Source organism: Salmo salar, chromosome ssa21 (genome assembly GCF_905237065.1).
Source record: "Salmo salar chromosome ssa21, Ssal_v3.1, whole genome shotgun sequence".
Classification (NCBI taxonomy): domain Eukaryota; kingdom Metazoa; phylum Chordata; class Actinopteri; order Salmoniformes; family Salmonidae; genus Salmo; species Salmo salar.
This window is the reverse complement of record NC_059462.1, coordinates 45,784,284-45,805,611: the sequence shown is the minus strand read 5'-3', so window position 1 is coordinate 45,805,611 and position 21,328 is coordinate 45,784,284. Positions and strand designations below refer to the sequence as shown.

The 21,328-nt window shown below is 50.4% G+C and overlaps 1 protein-coding gene across 1 annotated transcript in view; it reads left to right on the top strand.

Annotated features, from left to right (window-relative positions):
• The window catches only part of LOC106582406 (ly6/PLAUR domain-containing protein 6), a 46,247-nt gene that overhangs the window by 6,224 nt on the left and 18,695 nt on the right, over nt 1–21,328 (top strand). The gene's annotated exons all lie outside the window — the stretch shown is intronic.

Genomic DNA, 21,328 nt, shown 5'->3' with positions numbered 1-21,328 from the left:
AGGGAAATATGTTTCTCTAATATGGTCATACATTTGGCAGGAGGTTAGGAAGTGCCCTCACACAGTCCTCGCAAATCAAAGTTGCACACTTGTCATCGCCATGATGTTCAATTGGGTCACTGCTCATAGCAGAGGTTAGTGGTGGGCGAGATCTGAGTTCCGAGCTATGATAGTGATGTTTAAACCAGTTCAAACCAGTATTAACCCTTCAGCCAGCCCCGTGGGCAGAGAGAGAGAGAGGCTTTCTGTCTGCATTACCTCAGAGGCTGGGCGTGTAATGTAGGGTACTCCCTACTCTCCAGTCGGAGTGTCTCTGAGGAGAGACTGTCAACAGGATCAGGGTCAGAGATGAGATGGCCTGCTCCATAGCTCGGTCTGGGTTTTCCTCCAGGGCGTCTGTAATACTCAGATCATTCACAAATTAGTCCAATCAGGTTTAAGATGGCTCTTTTGATTATTCTCAATCAAATTATCCATACAGTTACTGTATTTTTGAGGACAGTACTTTAATTGTAATCTATAGCCTACGCGTGTTAAAATGCATACAGTTACTGTATTTTTGAGGACAGTACTTTAATTGTAATCTATAGCCTACGCGTGTAAAATGCATACGGTTACTGTATTTTTGAGGACAGTACTTTAATTGTAATCTGTAGCCTACGCGTGTTAAAATGCATACAGTTACTGTATTTTTGAGGGCAGTACTTTAATTGTAATCTATAACCTACGCGTGTTAAAATGCATACAGTTCCTGTATTTTTGAGGACAGTACTTTAATTGTAATCTGTAGCCTACGCGTGTTAAACAACGATTACTGTAGATTATGTGGTTCCCTGTAACTGTTGTGTGTTCCTGTAGTCTGACATACTGATAATGCTGCTTTCTGGGAATTATTCAGCAAAGTTTGTGGAAGCTTAACTGCATGGATGACTTTTACTACCAGATGTTTCTGTTCGGTCACTGCTCTGACGCTCCGTACCGCCAGGGCAGAAACCCCTCTAACCTCTAGTGGAATCATAAGGGCATGGGTGTGCAGTGTGCACTCATGTCTCGGGCCCAGTGACGACAGAGGGATTTGAATTCTATTTTTCCTGGGGAGACTTTTATTGTAGAGTTACATGCAAACCCCACTGGACACATTGCGTGCGCGAGCGTTGCAAAATACATTTACACATACATGTTATACAATCATTTCACCCGTACAGCTCACGCAAGTGAACAGGCGTCTGTATACCCAACATGGTTCTGTTAGAGCCGTTCTGCGCGCTGCAGGTCCCTTCCTTATTGGATATCAGGAAGATACAGACCCATATGGATACATGAAACACCAACGAGGAGAGAATAATTAAAACAGTGTCCAATCAAGATGCATATTTTGACCAGGGGCGCAACTTTCACTGGGGACAGGGGGAAGAGGTGTGCAGTGTGAAATTGCATTTTTGGCTCCTAGTTTTATCATTGGAATGTGATCCAAAACGAGGCAATGGTGTGCTATAGGACCATGTGGACGCCTCCGAGTGGCCAGGGAGGATGTTTGGAGTGTTTACCCCACCCCCCAAAAAAATTATTTTACAAATTATGTCCCTTCCACTGCCCAAAGTTGCGCCCCTGATTTTGACCAATGTGTAAAATAATATGTTAACCGTGTAGATAATTCTATAAGAAATCCAGTGGTCCAAACCTCATGTCTATTATCATAATCAGTTCATAAGTTCTTGGAGTTTTTATCCTTGTGAATGGCCAGAATTAGGGTGACTAAATCAATGGAGGCCAGAGAAAAAAAAGTGGTTTGAAATCAGGAAAACTGCATCTTGTCAGCTACACTCTTAGGAAAAAAAGGTGCTATCTAGAACCTAAAAGTGCTCTTTGGCTGTCCTCATAAGATAACCCTTTGAAGAACCCTTTTTGGTTTCAGGTAGAACCCCTTTGAGTTCCATTTAGAACCCTTTCCACAGAGGGTTCTACCTGGAACCAAAAAGGGTTCTACCTGGAACCAAAAAGAGGCCTCCTATGGGGACAGACGAATAATATTTTTGGAACCCTTTTTTCTAATAGTGTCAGCTTGATTCTGGGCTACTAGCTACCTGACAGGCTCACTTTCCTGTCGAACTCATCTTTCTTCTGGAATCCGCAGGACATAAAACAATATAGAGGTAAGAGGGATGATGATTTTGAGATGTTCATATTTTCGATTTCGCACAAAAACAGGCGTGCCTGTATGAAATGTCAACAGAGCACTGAGCATATACCAAGCTTTTTATTTTCAAAGACTTTAACATTTAATTCAGGTCGTCTCATTCTAATTTTGCTTTTTGCGACCCACGGGAACAACTTTGATGACGACGACGACCACAAAATGTATTCAAGGCTCCAACCACCCAGGGTAATAATGTAGGATATATTATGAAATCGGACTTTTTGGATTTAATGTTAATGATATGTGAGAGGAAGACCCCACTGGACGATTCAGAACATCAATAATCATATTTGTCTTGGTGAAATGTATTTTATAACATAAGGAAGGGAAATGTCATCACCAAAGCGCTATTTCACTCACACTGGGCAGCGTTGGTGGACACCCTATAATTAAGCAATACTGCCTGAGGGGGTGTGATATATAGGCCAATTTACCACGGCTAGGGGCTGTTCTCATGCACAACGCAATGCAGAGTGCTTGGACACAGCCCTTATCCACTTAGCCGTGGTTTATTGGCCATATATCACAAACCCCTGAGGTGCCTTATTACTATTATAAACTGGTTACCAATGTAATTAGAGCAGTAAAAATAAATGTTTTGTCATACGCCTTACGTCATACGCTGTCAGCCAATCAGCATTCAGGGCTTGAAACACCCAGTTTATAATTAAGGATTAACTAAAAACTGACTAGGTTTACTTTTTTTGTCTGTGGATTAATCGTTGTGGAAGAGAAACACATGATTTTGTATGACACCAGATCAAATCAAATTGTATTTGTCACATACACATGGTTAGCAGATGTTAATGCGAGTGTAGCGAAATGCTTGTGCTTCTAGTTCCGAATACAAAAAGGAACCAGATACAAAGAGGTCCATATGTATGTCAGGTAATATAACAACCCAATGTTCATCTTCCAGGAGTAACTAGCTAGCAACATGAATGTTTCATGTGTTTCGACCTGCCCCGAAATGAATGTAATTGATTCACAGTTGATTTTGGTATTTTAACCTGCGTAGTCATGATCGCGATGGCGGTGTAGTCAGTATATTAGTTCATAGAAAACCACTGGCAGGGTTTTCCTAGGATTTTCCATGGCTGCAGAGGGGTGTGTCCTTGTAGAGTTCAGTTCAGTTTCAGATTTTGATTCTAATCACCACCCCTTTGTAACGCTTGTCGTCTGTAGAAGAAGGGGACCAAAGCGCAGCGTGGTGAGTGTTCATATTAATGTTTTAATAATAAGAAACACTTCAAACAAACAAGAAAATGAACAACAGCCAACAGTTCTGTCAGGTCACAAAATGTACAAAACAGAAAATAACTACCCACAAACCCCAAAGGAAAACAGGCTGCCTAAGGATGACTCCCAATCAGCGACAACGATGTACAGCTGTCCCTGATTGAGAGCCATACCAGGCTAAAACAAAGAAATACAAAGCATAGAAAAAAAGGACATAGAATGCCCACCCAAATCACACCCTGACCAAACATAAATAGAGACATAAAAAAAGGCTCTCTCAGGTCAGGGCGTGACACCCTTGGCATCTTTCCGAATGGTTTCATGAAAACAGATGTATTTGATTTGTCCACACCGCATCCCTCACGCCACTGTGTGCCTGGAAGAGGCTTCCATCTTGGGGTGAACCTGCTGTCTCTTTTTGTCCTGGTATATTGGGGTTAGGATGCTTGATTACCATATTCTGCTGTAGCAACCGAGTGGCATATCCTAAATATTCAACTGATATGAATTCTCTGTGTTTTGATATCTGGGTGGTTTCATGCTGTGAATTTTCTCATCACAGAGTGTAGCGATGTTCATTTGCATTGCAGTGAAGTATGAAGAACCGCTGATTAACCTCCATTTTAGTATGCAGGCAAGTTCATCACCCTGCTCAACCCTTTGAATGGAACAGAGCGTAAACGGGCACGGTTCTTCTATCTACAACCAGAGATACAAGCACGTCTCTTGAGATATGTCGTTTGATGATATTTCTTTGAAGTTCAGCACTTTTATTCCATGAATGTGATTGGGTGGTGTCCTATGCATAAATCATGCTTTGTAGTAGTACTAGGAGTATCCATGTTTTTTTTCTGAAAAGTTACACATGTTTCTGGCACGCAAAGGGAAAGCAAGCAATAAAACTCACTCAAATAATGAGAGGATCATTCATTTCCTTTCTATGAAGCCATTTCCTGTTTTACATTCTGTTTATTGAATTCCTAAGTGTGGATATACTACAATAATCACAGTTGTTCTTTCCGTGAGTAAAATAATAATTCCCTTCCAGGACCTGAGCACTTCCAATAGTAAAATGTAACATTAAACGTTTTTTTTTTGTCTCTAAGACTTAAGCCCATCTTCAATTGAACGCTTGAAACTATATTTCCTGACTGTGAATCGATCAGTCCAATTTTCCTCAGGTTACATGGTAATTTTCTTCCAAACGAAGCGGCCAGTCATTCTGACTTTGAAGTCAGGCCTTTACAGAACATATTGTTTAAAGCTGAAGCACCGTGTCTAATTGTGTGCTTTTTTATGACAGACTCTTGTTGGGAAGAAAGGAGAAAAATGTGGTCCTAAACCTGTCATATTTACTGAGAGAAATGAGTTCTCTGGGAGCTCAGATCGTCACAATTCGAGCAGACCTGTAAGATCTCCTGTAACTTCAGCGTTACTTCCACGGGCTGCTAGGGAGTAAATCGGAGAACCAGAGATTTGTTGAGTTTTGTTTGGAAAGATCAAATGAAATTGTATTAGTCACATGCCCCGAATACAACAGGTGTAGTAGACCTTACAGTAAAATGCTCACTTACGAGCCCCTAACCAACAGTGCAGTTTCAAAAAGATACGGATAAGAATAAGAGATAAAAGTAACAAGTAGTTAAAAGAGCAGCAGTAAAAAATAACAATATATACGGGGGGGGACTGTCTTTTATTGACAGTTAACGGGTTGTTTATATGGGTCGTGTCGTCTGTCTCTTACTGCAGGCCCAGCCTCAGCACTGGCCTCAAATGTTCAATCAATCTCAAACAAAATCAGAACCAGTCCAGTTTTATAGCTGTTCAGCTTGCTGAAACTGAAAAGCTGTACTGTACATTTATCCATCTACCTGGGGAACACCCAAGAGGAGCTTTCCTAATTAAACCTTTAAAGTCACCAGTCCATTCCCTGCACCTGTGCTGTGAAATGATTTTGTCACTGAGCAGGGAGGTTTGTCCCGTCCTGTGTACTGTACCTCTATTAAAACAAAAGAGATACATCCCAATTAGCTCCTATGTTGACTTTCAACTGGACCCATGTTGTCATCAAGTTCACAGGGATCAGGTCCTCCCCTGCAGACCCTCTCTCTGAGTCCGAAGCTTCTACAGCTGTTACTGGGTACATTACCCCCCCTCAGCCCCTCTGTTTCCCATCAAACCCCAGTCACAGTCACACGTGAGATATTAAAAAGTATTCTGTTTCACCCTCTTTTGATGTTATGAAGTTCACATTCCTATAGAACTTTGTTTAATCCTGCTCATATTTGTATATTTTCTTAATGATCATAATATATTTACTGTTTTCATATTCATAGGTTATGTGTAGGTTGTAAACATGATTCGATACTAAAGGACACCCACATTTTCTTTTTAGTTGGACTCAACACAGAATGACTTGTTTTGCCCTGAAGAAATGCAGGCAAATTTACAAGCTTTGTTTGAAAAAAAAGCAACAGCTACAGGCCAGAAAACACAGAATGTCAGGATAAAGGTCATTATTTAGACATTTGGGAAATGACCCTGTGATTAGGAGGATTGCTCGCCTGGTATTTGTTGTGTGATGTCACGACAGCATTTGAGTTAATGTGATTTATGTAGGCCTAAATACTTCAATGCATACTGATCATATTTTAATGGGATGAAGTTAAAAGTAAAGGAAGCTTTGATCGCATTGCACTTGGAGCATTCCTTTATTTTCTAGAAGGCCCTAAAACATTAACTCCACAGTTGAAAGTTCCCTGCTCCTTTAAATGGAGTGGTGTCTTGTCTTCATATTGTATATAACTAGCCTACTCACTAGCAATTGAATGGAACAGTTTATTAGGTACACCCATCTAGTACCGGGTCGGACACCCCTTTGCCTCCAGAACTGCCTGAATTCTTCGGGGCATGGAAACGTTGCTCAATTGGTATCAAAGGACCTAACGTGTGCCAGGAAAACATTCCTCACACCATTAAACCACTGCCTCCAGCCTGTACCGTTGACACCAGGCAGGATGGGGCCATGGACTCATGCTGCTTATGCCAAATCCTGACAACAGGAACTGGGATTCGTCGGACCAGGCAATGTTTTTTCTCTCCTCAGTTGTCCAGTGTTGGTGATTGTGTGCCCACTGGAGCTGATTATTCTTGTTTTTAGGTGATAGGACTTTCGTTCTGCCCCACCACTGTTGAACTGTTATTTGCCTGTGGTAGCCCGCCTGTTAGCGTGCGCGATTTTTGCCATTCTCCTTCGACCTCTCATCAACGAGCTGTTTTTGCCTACAGAACTACCGATGACTGGGTGTTTTTTGTCTGCTGCACCATTCTCTATAAACCCTAGACACTGTCGTGCGTGAAAAGCCCAGGAGGTCAGCCGTTTCTGAGATACTGGAACCGGCGCGCCCGGCACCCACGATCATACCACACTTAAAGTCGCTTAGGTCACTCGTTTTGCCCATTCTAACGTTCAATCCAACAGTAACTGAATGCCTCGATGCCTGTGTGCCTGCTTTATATAGCAAGCCACGTGTCTAAAGGAGTGAACCATTTTCGTGAACAGGGTGGTGTACCTAATAAACTGTATACACCAACACAAACAGGCATTGACTATAATGACTATATTCCCAAACTGTTGAGCCATACAATCCTAATTAAGTCTTCATTTGATCAAGTGTCCTGACACTCTCTTATTACAGTCCCAGACAGTTTCACCCTACTGTGGTAAATCTGCACATCTCATAGCTTGTGTCTATCATCATGTGACTTACAGTAAGTCTGGTTTAAAAGGAGTACCTAGGCAGATCCCATGTCATGGTAAGGCCAAGGCAGGGGACATTCTGCTGCTTTATTATTGTAGAGTGGACACCCTTTATTCCTGGCCATGGCATTTGTAGGCTGTAGCCAGCAGCCTGTTCCCTCCATGAGTACCAGCTACATGGCTAATCCTCTGGATCTTCGTATGCGCCAGCGGTCGAGATGGGGATTAGAAAGTTATACAACTGACTTGGAGCACTTCAAAAGAAAACTGCTGAATTAGGGTTGTGCTGGTCGCATGTAGGATTTCAATTAGCCAGCCAGTGATTCTGATCCGATCTGACTCCCAGTCTGCTTCCCAAATGGCACCCTATTCCCTATAGAGTGCCCTACTTTTGACCAGAGCTCTATAAGCCCTGGTCAAAAGTAGTGCACTGTATACATTTTATTTGTCACATACACGTGTTTAGCAGATGTTATTGCGGATGTATCAATATGCTTGTGTTTCTAGCTCCAACAGTGCAGTAATATCTAACAATTCACAACAATACACAAACATCTCAATTAAAGGAATGGAATTAAGAATATATAAATATTTGGATGAGCGAAGTCAGAGCGGCATAGACTAAGATACAGTAGAATAGGATAGAATGCAGTATGTATGAGACAAGTAATGCAAAATATGTAAACGTTATAGGGAATACTGGGTGCCATGTGGAATGCAACATGTTTGTGGGTAGGCTACCAAGGGGCCAGGGCTTCGTTGGCTGCTGCCATATGGCAAATGACAAGAGGGATGGTCGTTGGTGAAGCATTGTTCTGGCTCTTTTGGATCAATGGGGGTTTGTCTCGACTGTGGTTGTCAGCCCTACGTTTAATCAGCTTTACTTTGTTACTCTGAATCACTCTGAGAGAATAGCATAATTGGATTTGTTAAGGGACAAAAGGTCTTCATACTGCATAGATTTGTTGAGCTTGTTTTCAGCAGAGCAGGCAAGTTCTGACAAACCCCTCCTACTGTTGCATGTACTGGGGCTTATTATGCTATAATAATAACTTTTATCATATTTTATTCCCTTCTGCTCCCTGGGTCCAACGCGGTTTAAATGTGCACAACTGTAAAAGGCACACAGCACAGGAAGAAAAGCTTGCAGTAACTACCTTACCACTCTCCCCTCCTTCTCTCCCCCCCTCTCTCCCGTCCTCCCTCCCTACCTTCTCCATTCCTCCCTCCCTTACTGAATCTGATCAGACCAGTTCTCGGAGTCACAAGACTGCTGGTGATTTGCATTTGTGCTGCTCAGTCAGAAGGGAGGAACCACAGTTCACAGGTCGTTGCTCAGGCCAGGAGATGGTGTTGCGGTTCACTAATTGCCTTACAATGCCTGCAGCAGTACAGAGAGGGACTCTGCTGCTCTCACCCACTAGAAGGCTCAGGCTCTGAACCGAAACGTTTTGGGTCAGGGTTTTGATTTTTATATCTAAAGTAATATTAACGTGAGGTCTGACTTTGGCAACTGATCTGAAAGGAGAATGGGATGGGATGACATTGTGTCCAGTTGTACGGAGGCAAGGCAAATGTCATTCTGTGTCTTACAGTATGTGGATCTACAACTAGAGAATACATTTCACTAAGGTTGTGTGATGAATGGGGTTTGTTTGTTTATGAGTGGTGTTAATGTTTCCCTCCTCCAATATCCACAACCACCTGGAGTTATTCACTACTCCCCTTGGGCCAAGAGGGGCACTGAGAGGGATCTTACAAAGATGAAGGGCTGCTTTGGTTCATTACTTCCCTATTGACCTCTCACATCAGGCTAATTAAACGTAAACTCTCCCAGATACACACCTTTTCCTATGCATTTGCATTTAAAGCCACAATCCCGAGTCTGTGATCGGTTGCCCCGTCCAGCCACTTGTTTTGGTGAAAAACTAAAAGGGAGAGTGTTGGGGAAATGCAACCACTCTAAAATGCGTTAAAGGCTGGAGTGTGATGCTTTGCCCTTTAACCTGTCACCTCAGGGTGAGATTCATCCTGGCCGTGTTGTGGAATGGATAAAGAGAGAGTGAAAAATACTACACAGGTAAATAAATGAGATGAGAGCTAAGAAATGAGACTGTCGGTTCTTCCTCTTCTCCTCCAAAGTGATAACCTCTACGGCTGTGCCATCTGCCAACCAACAGTGTATCAGCCCTGCCCTCAAACCTGTTGAACAAAAGGGAACATTCCAACCTTATACAAACAAGTGACCACAGCTTCCATTTGCACCGCGTGCCAGCAGGTATGAAGGTTTTCATGACAAGTTTAGCTTATGACAGACGACCTGGCAGAGGTTAAGAGAGGGAGGTGCCATTGAAATTCCAATCCAAGAATTTCCTGACTGAAAGGTTGCCCTTCTCAACCACCCATTAATTATTATGACTTATTAAAATGTTTCTCAGATTTTTTTAAATAATTTTTTTATGCTCTCTGTCTGACCAAGGATCTATGCTTATCTCAGATAGCATGTTAAGATTATTAATGAATTAATCGAAGAGGAAGCTCTGTTAAAGAAATTCCTAGTGCTGATCTCAAAACAGACGAAGACCGACAACAAATGCCATTTGAAATCTATTTTCAAGAATCATATCAAAGGGTCAATACAAACATCCATAGTTTGTGGGAAGCTTCTAGCTAGTGGTCATTTTTATCTCAATTTGTAGGCAATTCCTTTGTAATTCTGTTATCCATTTGACCTCAGTTTATCTACAATGTTGTAGTCGCCCTGTGTCTTTCTCGATCCTTCTCCATTTCTGTTAGAATCCTGTCTATTTGTCTCCTCCAAAGTCCTAGTGGTCTTTATCAGGCCAGGCACCTGCTGACAAGGTCACAGTGTCACCTCCCAACACAGAAGCATTAGCATGTAACATGTAAATCTAGACTCCTTGCAGAGAGATGGAGGTAAAGAAGATGTCCACAGGCGTGTGGAGACCTGTAGGTTGAAACCAGACCCTTGTCCCCACTCCCCATGTCAATGGGATGCCTGTGAGGTTGTGTCCGTTAGCTTTCTCCTCATTCATATAGGAGCTATTCTTTTGTATTCCCCAGAGTTGTAGAGGTTCAGGCAGAGTTTAGTCTATCAGAAACACACATCTGATCTGCCTCGTCAGTTCTGTGGCGAGTCAACGGTTTCTCTGGCTTGTTTTAGAACCTCAACAGTCCTCTAAGGACTTAATGTGCTACTGAGAAAGTGATTCCATATGGGAAAATAATGGAATTAGGTAATCACTTCACTCCAAATGGGGGAGGTCTGGAATGCTGGTATTTTCTAAATACGTGTTCTAAGACAGACTTGGTGGTAAAGAAACTCTTGACAAAGAAAGCCCTTTGCCCTAGAGCTTATACTGTAAGGTCATGCAAGAATGTGTCTGTTCGCATTAAGTTTAGGTAAGTAAAATGGTTTCAAGTTAGTGTTTACCACATCTCTCGAACTGATTAAGTAAAAGTATTTGAACTTTTGTCAGACTTGTAGTTTCTGTTGAACTTTATCTATCATACGTCTATTGATAGTTGTTTTTCTTCTTTAGTGTGTCTACAGTGATTTTACTGTACTGTCAATATGCTTCATGTATGTGTCTGGCTACCTGCTACAGTAGTTGCTAATGTCTACCCTGTTGACAGACCGAAGCAGGAAACAGGAAATGGGTCAGGGTTGCCGCTGGTTGATATGTACACCTCTCTCTTTGGTCTCTCCCTGAATACACTGTGGACCTTCAACCATGATAACATCTCTGGGAGCAAAGTCAATGCTGTCCAGCGTGGCTACAGAGTGCCACAGCCCAGTGTCCAGAGGGCCAGGAGGCAGTGCAGTCCAGCGTGGCTACAGAGTGCCACAGCCCAGTGTCCAGAGGGCCAGGAGGCAGTGCAGTCCAGCGTGGCTACAGAGTGCCACAGCCCAGTGTCCAGAGGGCCAGGAGGCAGTGCAGTCCAGCGTGGCTACAGAGTGCCACAGCCCAGTGTCCAGAGGGCCAGGAGGCAGTGCAGTCCAGCGTGGCTACAGAGTGCCACAGCCCAGTGTCCAGAGGGCCAGGAGGCAGTGCAGTCCAGCGTGGCTACAGAGTGCCACAGCCCAGTGTCCAGAGGGCCAGGAGGCAGTGCAGTCCAGCGTGGCTACAGAGTGCCACAGCCCAGTGTCCAGAGGGCCAGGAGGCAGTGCAGTCCAGCGTGGCTACAGAGTGCCACAGCCCAGTGTCCAGAGGGCCAGGAGGCAGTGCAGTCCAGCGTGGCTACAGAGTGCCACAGCCCAGTGTCCAGAGGGCCAGGAGGCAGTGCAGTCCAGCGTGGCTACAGAGTGCCACAGCCCAGTGTCCAGAGGGCCAGGAGGCAGTGCAGTCCAGCGTGGCTACAGAGTGCCACAGCCCAGTGTCCAGAGGGCCAGGAGGCAGTGCAGTCCAGCGTGGCTACAGAGTGCCACAGCCCAGTGTCCAGAGGGCCAGGAGGCAGTGCAGTCCAGCGTGGCTACAGAGTGCCACAGCCCAGTGTCCAGAGGGCCAGGAGGCAGTGCAGTCCAGCGTGGCTACAGAGTGCCACAGCCCAGTGTCCAGAGGGCCAGGAGGCAGTGCAGTCCAGCGTGGCTACAGAGTGCCACAGCCCAGTGTCCAGAGGGCCAGGAGGCAGTGCAGTCCAGCGTGGCTACAGAGTGCCACAGCCCAGTGTCCAGAGGGCCAGGAGGCAGTGCAGTCCAGCGTGGCTACAGAGTGCCACAGCCCAGTGTCCAGAGGGCCAGGAGGCAGTGCAGTCCAGCGTGGCTACAGAGTGCCACAGCCCAGTGTCCAGAGGGCCAGGAGGCAGTGCAGTCCAGCGTGGCTACAGAGTGCCACAGCCCAGTGTCCAGAGGGCCAGGAGGCAGTGCAGTCCAGCGTGGCTACAGAGTGCCACAGCCCAGTGTCCAGAGGGCCAGGAGGCAGTGCAGTCCAGCGTGGCTACAGAGTGCCACAGCCCAGTGTCCAGAGGGCCAGGAGGCAGTGCAGTCCAGCGTGGCTACAGAGTGCCACAGCCCAGTGTCCAGAGGGCCAGGAGGCAGTGCAGTCCAGCGTGGCTACAGAGTGCCACAGCCCAGTGTCCAGAGGGCCAGGAGGCAGTGCAGTCCAGCGTGGCTACAGAGTGCCACAGCCCAGTGTCCAGAGGGCCAGGAGGCAGTGCAGTCCAGCGTGGCTACAGAGTGCCACAGCCCAGTGTCCAGAGGGCCAGGAGGCAGTGCAGTCCAGCGTGGCTACAGAGTGCCACAGCCCAGTGTCCAGAGGGCCAGGAGGCAGTGCAGTCCAGCGTGGCTACAGAGTGCCACAGCCCAGTGTCCAGAGGGCCAGGAGGCAGTGCAGTCCAGCGTGGCTACAGAGTGCCACAGCCCAGTGTCCAGAGGGCCAGGAGGCAGTGCAGTCCAGCGTGGCTACAGAGTGCCACAGCCCAGTGTCCAGAGGGCCAGGAGGCAGTGCAGTCCAGCGTGGCTACAGAGTGCCACAGCCCAGTGTCCAGAGGGCCAGGAGGCAGTGCAGTCCAGCGTGGCTACAGAGTGCCACAGCCCAGTGTCCAGAGGGCCAGGAGGCAGTGCAGTCCAGCGTGGCTACAGAGTGCCACAGCCCAGTGTCCAGAGGGCCAGGAGGCAGTGCAGTCCAGCGTGGCTACAGAGTGCCACAGCCCAGTGTCCAGAGGGCCAGGAGGCAGTGCAGTCCAGCGTGGCTACAGAGTGCCACAGCCCAGTGTCCAGAGGGCCAGGAGGCAGTGCAGTCCAGCGTGGCTACAGAGTGCCACAGCCCAGTGTCCAGAGGGCCAGGAGGCAGTGCAGTCCAGCGTGGCTACAGAGTGCCACAGCCCAGTGTCCAGAGGGCCAGGAGGCAGTGCAGTCCAGCGTGGCTACAGAGTGCCACAGCCCAGTGTCCAGAGGGCCAGGAGGCAGTGCAGTCCAGCGTGGCTACAGAGTGCCACAGCCCAGTGTCCAGAGGGCCAGGAGGCAGTGCAGTCCAGCGTGGCTACAGAGTGCCACAGCCCAGTGTCCAGAGGGCCAGGAGGCAGTGCAGTCCAGCGTGGCTACAGAGTGCCACAGCCCAGTGTCCAGAGGGCCAGGAGGCAGTGCAGTCCAGCGTGGCTACAGAGTGCCACAGCCCAGTGTCCAGAGGGCCAGGAGGCAGTGCAGTCCAGCGTGGCTACAGAGTGCCACAGCCCAGTGTCCAGAGGGCCAGGAGGCAGTGCAGTCCAGCGTGGCTACAGAGTGCCACAGCCCAGTGTCCAGAGGGCCAGGAGGCAGTGCAGTCCAGCGTGGCTACAGAGTGCCACAGCCCAGTGTCCAGAGGGCCAGGAGGCAGTGCAGTCCAGCGTGGCTACAGAGTGCCACAGCCCAGTGTCCAGAGGGCCAGGAGGCAGTGCAGTCCAGCGTGGCTACAGAGTGCCACAGCCCAGTGTCCAGAGGGCCAGGAGGCAGTGCAGTCCAGCGTGGCTACAGAGTGCCACAGCCCAGTGTCCAGAGGGCCAGGAGGCAGTGCAGTCCAGCGTGGCTACAGAGTGCCACAGCCCAGTGTCCAGAGGGCCAGGAGGCAGTGCAGTCCAGCGTGGCTACAGAGTGCCACAGCCCAGTGTCCAGAGGGCCAGGAGGCAGTGCAGTCCAGCGTGGCTACAGAGTGCCACAGCCCAGTGTCCAGAGGGCCAGGAGGCAGTGCAGTCCAGCGTGGCTACAGAGTGCCACAGCCCAGTGTCCAGAGGGCCAGGAGGCAGTGCAGTCCAGCGTGGCTACAGAGTGCCACAGCCCAGTGTCCAGAGGGCCAGGAGGCAGTGCAGTCCAGCGTGGCTACAGAGTGCCACAGCCCAGTGTCCAGAGGGCCAGGAGGCAGTGCAGTCCAGCGTGGCTACAGAGTGCCACAGCCCAGTGTCCAGAGGGCCAGGAGGCAGTGCAGTCCAGCGTGGCTACAGAGTGCCACAGCCCAGTGTCCAGAGGGCCAGGAGGCAGTGCAGTCCAGCGTGGCTACAGAGTGCCACAGCCCAGTGTCCAGAGGGCCAGGAGGCAGTGCAGTCCAGCGTGGCTACAGAGTGCCACAGCCCAGTGTCCAGAGGGCCAGGAGGCAGTGCAGTCCAGCGTGGCTACAGAGTGCCACAGCCCAGTGTCCAGAGGGCCAGGAGGCAGTGCAGTCCAGCGTGGCTACAGAGTGCCACAGCCCAGTGTCCAGAGGGCCAGGAGGCAGTGCAGTCCAGCGTGGCTACAGAGTGCCACAGCCCAGTGTCCAGAGGGCCAGGAGGCAGTGCAGTCCAGCGTGGCTACAGAGTGCCACAGCCCAGTGTCCAGAGGGCCAGGAGGCAGTGCAGTCCAGCGTGGCTACAGAGTGCCACAGCCCAGTGTCCAGAGGGCCAGGAGGCAGTGCAGTCCAGCGTGGCTACAGAGTGCCACAGCCCAGTGTCCAGAGGGCCAGGAGGCAGTGCAGTCCAGCGTGGCTACAGAGTGCCACAGCCCAGTGTCCAGAGGGCCAGGAGGCAGTGCAGTCCAGCGTGGCTACAGAGTGCCACAGCCCAGTGTCCAGAGGGCCAGGAGGCAGTGCAGTCCAGCGTGGCTACAGAGTGCCACAGCCCAGTGTCCAGAGGGCCAGGAGGCAGTGCAGTCCAGCGTGGCTACAGAGTGCCACAGCCCAGTGTCCAGAGGGCCAGGAGGCAGTGCAGTCCAGCGTGGCTACAGAGTGCCACAGCCCAGTGTCCAGAGGGCCAGGAGGCAGTGCAGTCCAGCGTGGCTACAGAGTGCCACAGCCCAGTGTCCAGAGGGCCAGGAGGCAGTGCAGTCCAGCGTGGCTACAGAGTGCCACAGCCCAGTGTCCAGAGGGCCAGGAGGCAGTGCAGTCCAGCGTGGCTACAGAGTGCCACAGCCCAGTGTCCAGAGGGCCAGGAGGCAGTGCAGTCCAGCGTGGCTACAGAGTGCCACAGCCCAGTGTCCAGAGGGCCAGGAGGCAGTGCAGTCCAGCGTGGCTACAGAGTGCCACAGCCCAGTGTCCAGAGGGCCAGGAGGCAGTGCAGTCCAGCGTGGCTACAGAGTGCCACAGCCCAGTGTCCAGAGGGCCAGGAGGCAGTGCAGTCCAGCGTGGCTACAGAGTGCCACAGCCCAGTGTCCAGAGGGCCAGGAGGCAGTGCAGTCCAGCGTGGCTACAGAGTGCCACAGCCCAGTGTCCAGAGGGCCAGGAGGCAGTGCAGTCCAGCGTGGCTACAGAGTGCCACAGCCCAGTGTCCAGAGGGCCAGGAGGCAGTGCAGTCCAGCGTGGCTACAGAGTGCCACAGCCCAGTGTCCAGAGGGCCAGGAGGCAGTGCAGTCCAGCGTGGCTACAGAGTGCCACAGCCCAGTGTCCAGAGGGCCAGGAGGCAGTGCAGTCCAGCGTGGCTACAGAGTGCCACAGCCCAGTGTCCAGAGGGCCAGGAGGCAGTGCAGTCCAGCGTGGCTACAGAGTGCCACAGCCCAGTGTCCAGAGGGCCAGGAGGCAGTGCAGTCCAGCGTGGCTACAGAGTGCCACAGCCCAGTGTCCAGAGGGCCAGGAGGCAGTGCAGTCCAGCGTGGCTACAGAGTGCCACAGCCCAGTGTCCAGAGGGCCAGGAGGCAGTGCAGTCCAGCGTGGCTACAGAGTGCCACAGCCCAGTGTCCAGAGGGCCAGGAGGCAGTGCAGTCCAGCGTGGCTACAGAGTGCCACAGCCCAGTGTCCAGAGGGCCAGGAGGCAGTGCAGTCCAGCGTGGCTACAGAGTGCCACAGCCCAGTGTCCAGAGGGCCAGGAGGCAGTGCAGTCCAGCGTGGCTACAGAGTGCCACAGCCCAGTGTCCAGAGGGCCAGGAGGCAGTGCAGTCCAGCGTGGCTACAGAGTGCCACAGCCCAGTGTCCAGAGGGCCAGGAGGCAGTGCAGTCCAGCGTGGCTACAGAGTGCCACAGCCCAGTGTCCAGAGGGCCAGGAGGCAGTGCAGTCCAGCGTGGCTACAGAGTGCCACAGCCCAGTGTCCAGAGGGCCAGGAGGCAGTGCAGTCCAGCGTGGCTACAGAGTGCCACAGCCCAGTGTCCAGAGGGCCAGGAGGCAGTGCAGTCCAGCGTGGCTACAGAGTGCCACAGCCCAGTGTCCAGAGGGCCAGGAGGCAGTGCAGTCCAGCGTGGCTACAGAGTGCCACAGCCCAGTGTCCAGAGGGCCAGGAGGCAGTGCAGTCCAGCGTGGCTACAGAGTGCCACAGCCCAGTGTCCAGAGGGCCAGGAGGCAGTGCAGTCCAGCGTGGCTACAGAGTGCCACAGCCCAGTGTCCAGAGGGCCAGGAGGCAGTGCAGTCCAGCGTGGCTACAGAGTGCCACAGCCCAGTGTCCAGAGGGCCAGGAGGCAGTGCAGTCCAGCGTGGCTACAGAGTGCCACAGCCCAGTGTCCAGAGGGCCAGGAGGCAGTGCAGTCCAGCGTGGCTACAGAGTGCCACAGCCCAGTGTCCAGAGGGCCAGGAGGCAGTGCAGTCCAGCGTGGCTACAGAGTGCCACAGCCCAGTGTCCAGAGGGCCAGGAGGCAGTGCAGTCCAGCGTGGCTACAGAGTGCCACAGCCCAGTGTCCAGAGGGCCAGGAGGCAGTGCAGTCCAGCGTGGCTACAGAGTGCCACAGCCCAGTGTCCAGAGGGCCAGGAGGCAGTGCAGTCCAGCGTGGCTACAGAGTGCCACAGCCCAGTGTCCAGAGGGCCAGGAGGCAGTGCAGTCCAGCGTGGCTACAGAGTGCCACAGCCCAGTGTCCAGAGGGCCAGGAGGCAGTGCAGTCCAGCGTGGCTACAGAGTGCCACAGCCCAGTGTCCAGAGGGCCAGGAGGCAGTGCAGTCCAGCGTGGCTACAGAGTGCCACAGCCCAGTGTCCAGAGGGCCAGGAGGCAGTGCAGTCCAGCGTGGCTACAGAGTGCCACAGCCCAGTGTCCAGAGGGCCAGGAGGCAGTGCAGTCCAGCGTGGCTACAGAGTGCCACAGCCCAGTGTCCAGAGGGCCAGGAGGCAGTGCAGTCCAGCGTGGCTACAGAGTGCCACAGCCCAGTGTCCAGAGGGCCAGGAGGCAGTGCAGTCCAGCGTGGCTACAGAGTGCCACAGCCCAGTGTCCAGAGGGCCAGGAGGCAGTGCAGTCCAGCGTGGCTACAGAGTGCCACAGCCCAGTGTCCAGAGGGCCAGGAGGCAGTGCAGTCCAGCGTGGCTACAGAGTGCCACAGCCCAGTGTCCAGAGGGCCAGGAGGCAGTGCAGTCCAGCGTGGCTACAGAGTGCCACAGCCCAGTGTCCAGAGGGCCAGGAGGCAGTGCAGTCCAGCGTGGCTACAGAGTGCCACAGCCCAGTGTCCAGAGGGCCAGGAGGCAGTGCAGTCCAGCGTGGCTACAGAGTGCCACAGCCCAGTGTCCAGAGGGCCAGGAGGCAGTGCAGTCCAGCGTGGCTACAGAGTGCCACTGCCCAGTGTCCAGAGGGCCAGGAGGCAGTGCAGTCCAGCGTGGCTACAGAGTGCCACAGCCCAGTGTCCAGAGGGCCAGGAGGCAGTGCAGTCCAGCGTGGCTACAGAGTGCCACAGCCCAGTGTCCAGAGGGCCAGGAGGCAGTGCAGTCCAGCGTGGCTACAGAGTGCCACAGCCCAGTGTCCAGAGGGCCAGGAGGCAGTGTGGTACATGGGGCCGGGACTCTGCATAGCCTGTATATGTTGGTTTGTGTTGTTTTTTTTGTGACGCTTAGCTCAATAAATAGGTGGTGTTGGTTTTCCTGGCATCAAATTGGAAGTAGAAATTGCATAACACGATGTATGTGTTTACAGGAGAGCTGTAATGAACAAGTGTAGTTGAGAGGCACTGATTCTGGTGTTGAATGTTAACACGTCGTTTTCTAAAGAAACTATTCGACCAACCATCCCTCATGACTTCCCTCGTCAGTTTGCAGTGGAGCGTTGCCAATACTCATGTTATCGTACTCACAGTTACTGTAACACAGTCAACAACATGTTTTAATAGCATTCAAATGGCAAACCCTGATTTTATTTGTATTTTTTTATTGAACCTTTATTTAACAAGGCATATCAGTTAAGAACACATTCTTATTTACAATGACGGCCTACCAAAATCCAAAGGCCTCCTGCGGGGACGGGGGCTGGGATTAAAATGAAAATAAAAATATAGGACCAAACACACATCACGACGAGAGAGACAACACTACATAAAGAGAGACCTACGACAACAACATAGCAAGACAGCAACACATGACAACACACCATGGTAGCAACACAACATGACAACACAGCATAACAACAACATGGTAGCAACACAACATGACAACACAGCATAACAACAACATGGTAGCAACACAACATGACAACACAGCATAACAACAACATGGTAGCAACACAACATGACAACACAGCATAACAACAACATGGTAGCAACACAACATGACAACACAGCATAACAACAACATGGTAGCAACACAACATGACAACACAGCATAACAACAACATGGTAGCAACACATGACAACACACCATGGTAGCAACACAACATGACAACACAGCATAACAACAACATGGTAGAAACACAACATAACAACAACATGGTAGCAGCACAACATGGTAGCAGCACAAAACATGGTACAAACATTATTGGGCACAGACAACAGCCCATAGTGCAAGAAGGTAGAGACAACAATACATCACACAAAGCTGCCACAACTGTCAGTAAGAATGTCCATGATTGAGTCTTTGAATGAAGAGATTGAGATAAAACTGTCCAGTTTGAGTGTTTGTTGCAGCTCGTTCCAGTCGCTAGCTGCAGCGAACTGAATAGAGGAGCGACCCAGGGATGTGTGTGCTTTGGGGACCTTTAACAGAATGTGACTGGCATAACGGGTGTTGTATGTGGAGGATGAGGGCTGCTGTAGATATCTCAGATAGGGGGGAGTGAGGCCTAAGAGGGTTTTATAAATAAGCATCGACCAGTGGTTCTTGCGATGGGTATACAGAGATGACCAGTTTACAGAGGAGTATAGAGTGCAGTGTTGTGTCCTATAAGGAGCATTGGTGGCAAATCTGAAGGCCGAATGGTAAAGAACATCTAGCCGCTCGAGAGCACCCTTACCTGATGGGCTGGTATCATTTGGGGCTTGACGTACTTTACCTTAACAAATGATCCTACATGGTTCTCTCCAGTCAGGTTAGTGTGCTGCTGAAGGGAAGAGTCTGTGTGATTGTAGAGATTAGTTCAGGCTTGAATGCCACCGTTCAGCAAATGCAGGATTTTTTTTGAATTCCCCTTTTTTCTGATAACTTTGACAACCTACAGGTAACTGCCAATATAAAGGAAAAACCAACATAAAGTGTCTTAATAGGGTGTTGGGCCACCATGAACAAGAACAGCTTCAATGCTCCTTGACATATATTCTACAAGTGTCTGGAACTCTATTGGAGGGATGCAACACCATTCTTCCATGAGAAATTCCATCATTTGGTTTTGTTGATGGTGGTGGAAAACTCTGTCTCAGGTGCTGCTCCAGAATCTCCCATAAGATCTGGTGACTGAGACACACACACGCACGCACGCACGCACGCACGCACACACTTTAAACCCCTGATGCTCTTTTAAGACCCCTCTTTCAAAGTCACTGATATCTCTTCTTCTAGCCATGGTAGCCAAAATAATGGGCAATTTTATACATGACACTAAGCATGATGGGATGTTTATTGCTTAATTAACTCAGGAACCACACTGGTGTGGAAGCACCTGCTTTCAATATAATCTGTATCCCTCATTTACTGAAGTGTTTCCTTTATTTTGGCAGTTACCTGTATATAAAGTATTCTACTATTACATATCAGTTGTCTGAACACACTTGTTCTCGTCGTGATGTCTCTGTCGTCGTGATGTCTCTGTCGTCGTGATGTCTCTGTCGTCGTGATGTCTCTGCCGTCGTGATGTCTGTCGTCGTGATGTCTCTGTCGTCGTGATGTCTCTGCCGTCGTGATGTCTGTCGTCGTGATGTCTCTGTCGTCGTGATGTCTCTGTCGTCGTGATGTCTCTGCCGTCGTGATGTCTGTCGTCGTGATGTCTCTGTCGTCGTGATGTCTCTGTCGTCGTGATGTCTCTGCCGTCGTGATGTCTCTGCCGTCGTGATGTCTGTCGTCGTGATGTCTCTGCCGTCGTGATGGCTTTGCCGTCGTGATGTCTGCCGTCGTGATGTCTCTGTCGTCGTGATGTCTCTGTCGTCGTGATGTCTCTGTCGTCGTGATGTCTCTGTCGTCGTGATGTCTGCCGTCGTGATGTCTGCCGTCGTGATGTCTGTCGTCGTGATGTCTCTGTCGTCGTGATGTCTCTGTCGTCGTGATGTCTCTGCCGTCGTGATGTCTGCCGTCGTGATGTCTGTCGTCGTGATGTCTGTCGTCGTGATGTCTGTCGTCGTGATGTCTCTTTCGTCGTGATGTCTGTCGTCGTGATGTCTCTGTCGTCGTGATGTCTGTCGTCGTGATGTCTGTCGTCGTGATGTCTCTGTCGTCGTGATGTCTGTCGTCGTGATGGCTGTCGTCGTGATGTCTCTGTCGTCGTGATGTCTCTGTCGTCGTGATGTCTGTCGTCGTGATGTCTCTGTCGTCGTGATGTCTCTGTCGTCGTGATGTCTCTGTCGTCGTGATGTCTGTCGTCGTGATGTCTGTCGTCGTGATGTCTCTGTCGTCGTGATGTCTGTCGTCGTGATGTCTCTGTCGTCGTGATGTCTGTCGTCGTGATGTCTCTGTCGTCGTGATGTCTCTGTCGTCGTGATGTCTCTGTCGTCGTGATGTCTGTCGTCGTGATGTCTCTGTCGTCGTGATGTCTGCCGTCGTGATGTCTCTGTCGTCGTGATGTCTGCCGTCGTGATGTCTGTCGTCGTGATGTCTCTGTGATGTCTGCCGTCGTGATGTCTGTCGTCGTGATGTCTGTCGTCGTGAAGTCTCTGTCGTCGTGATTTCTGTCGTCGTGATGTCTGTCGTCGTGATGTCTCTGTCGTCGTGATGTCTCTGTCGTCGTGAAGTCTCTGTCGTCGTGATGTCTGTCGTCGTGATGTCTGTCGTCGTGATGTCTCTGTCGTCGTGATGTCTGTCGTCGTGATGTCTCTGTCGTCGTGATGTCTGTCGTCGTGATGTCTCTGTCGTC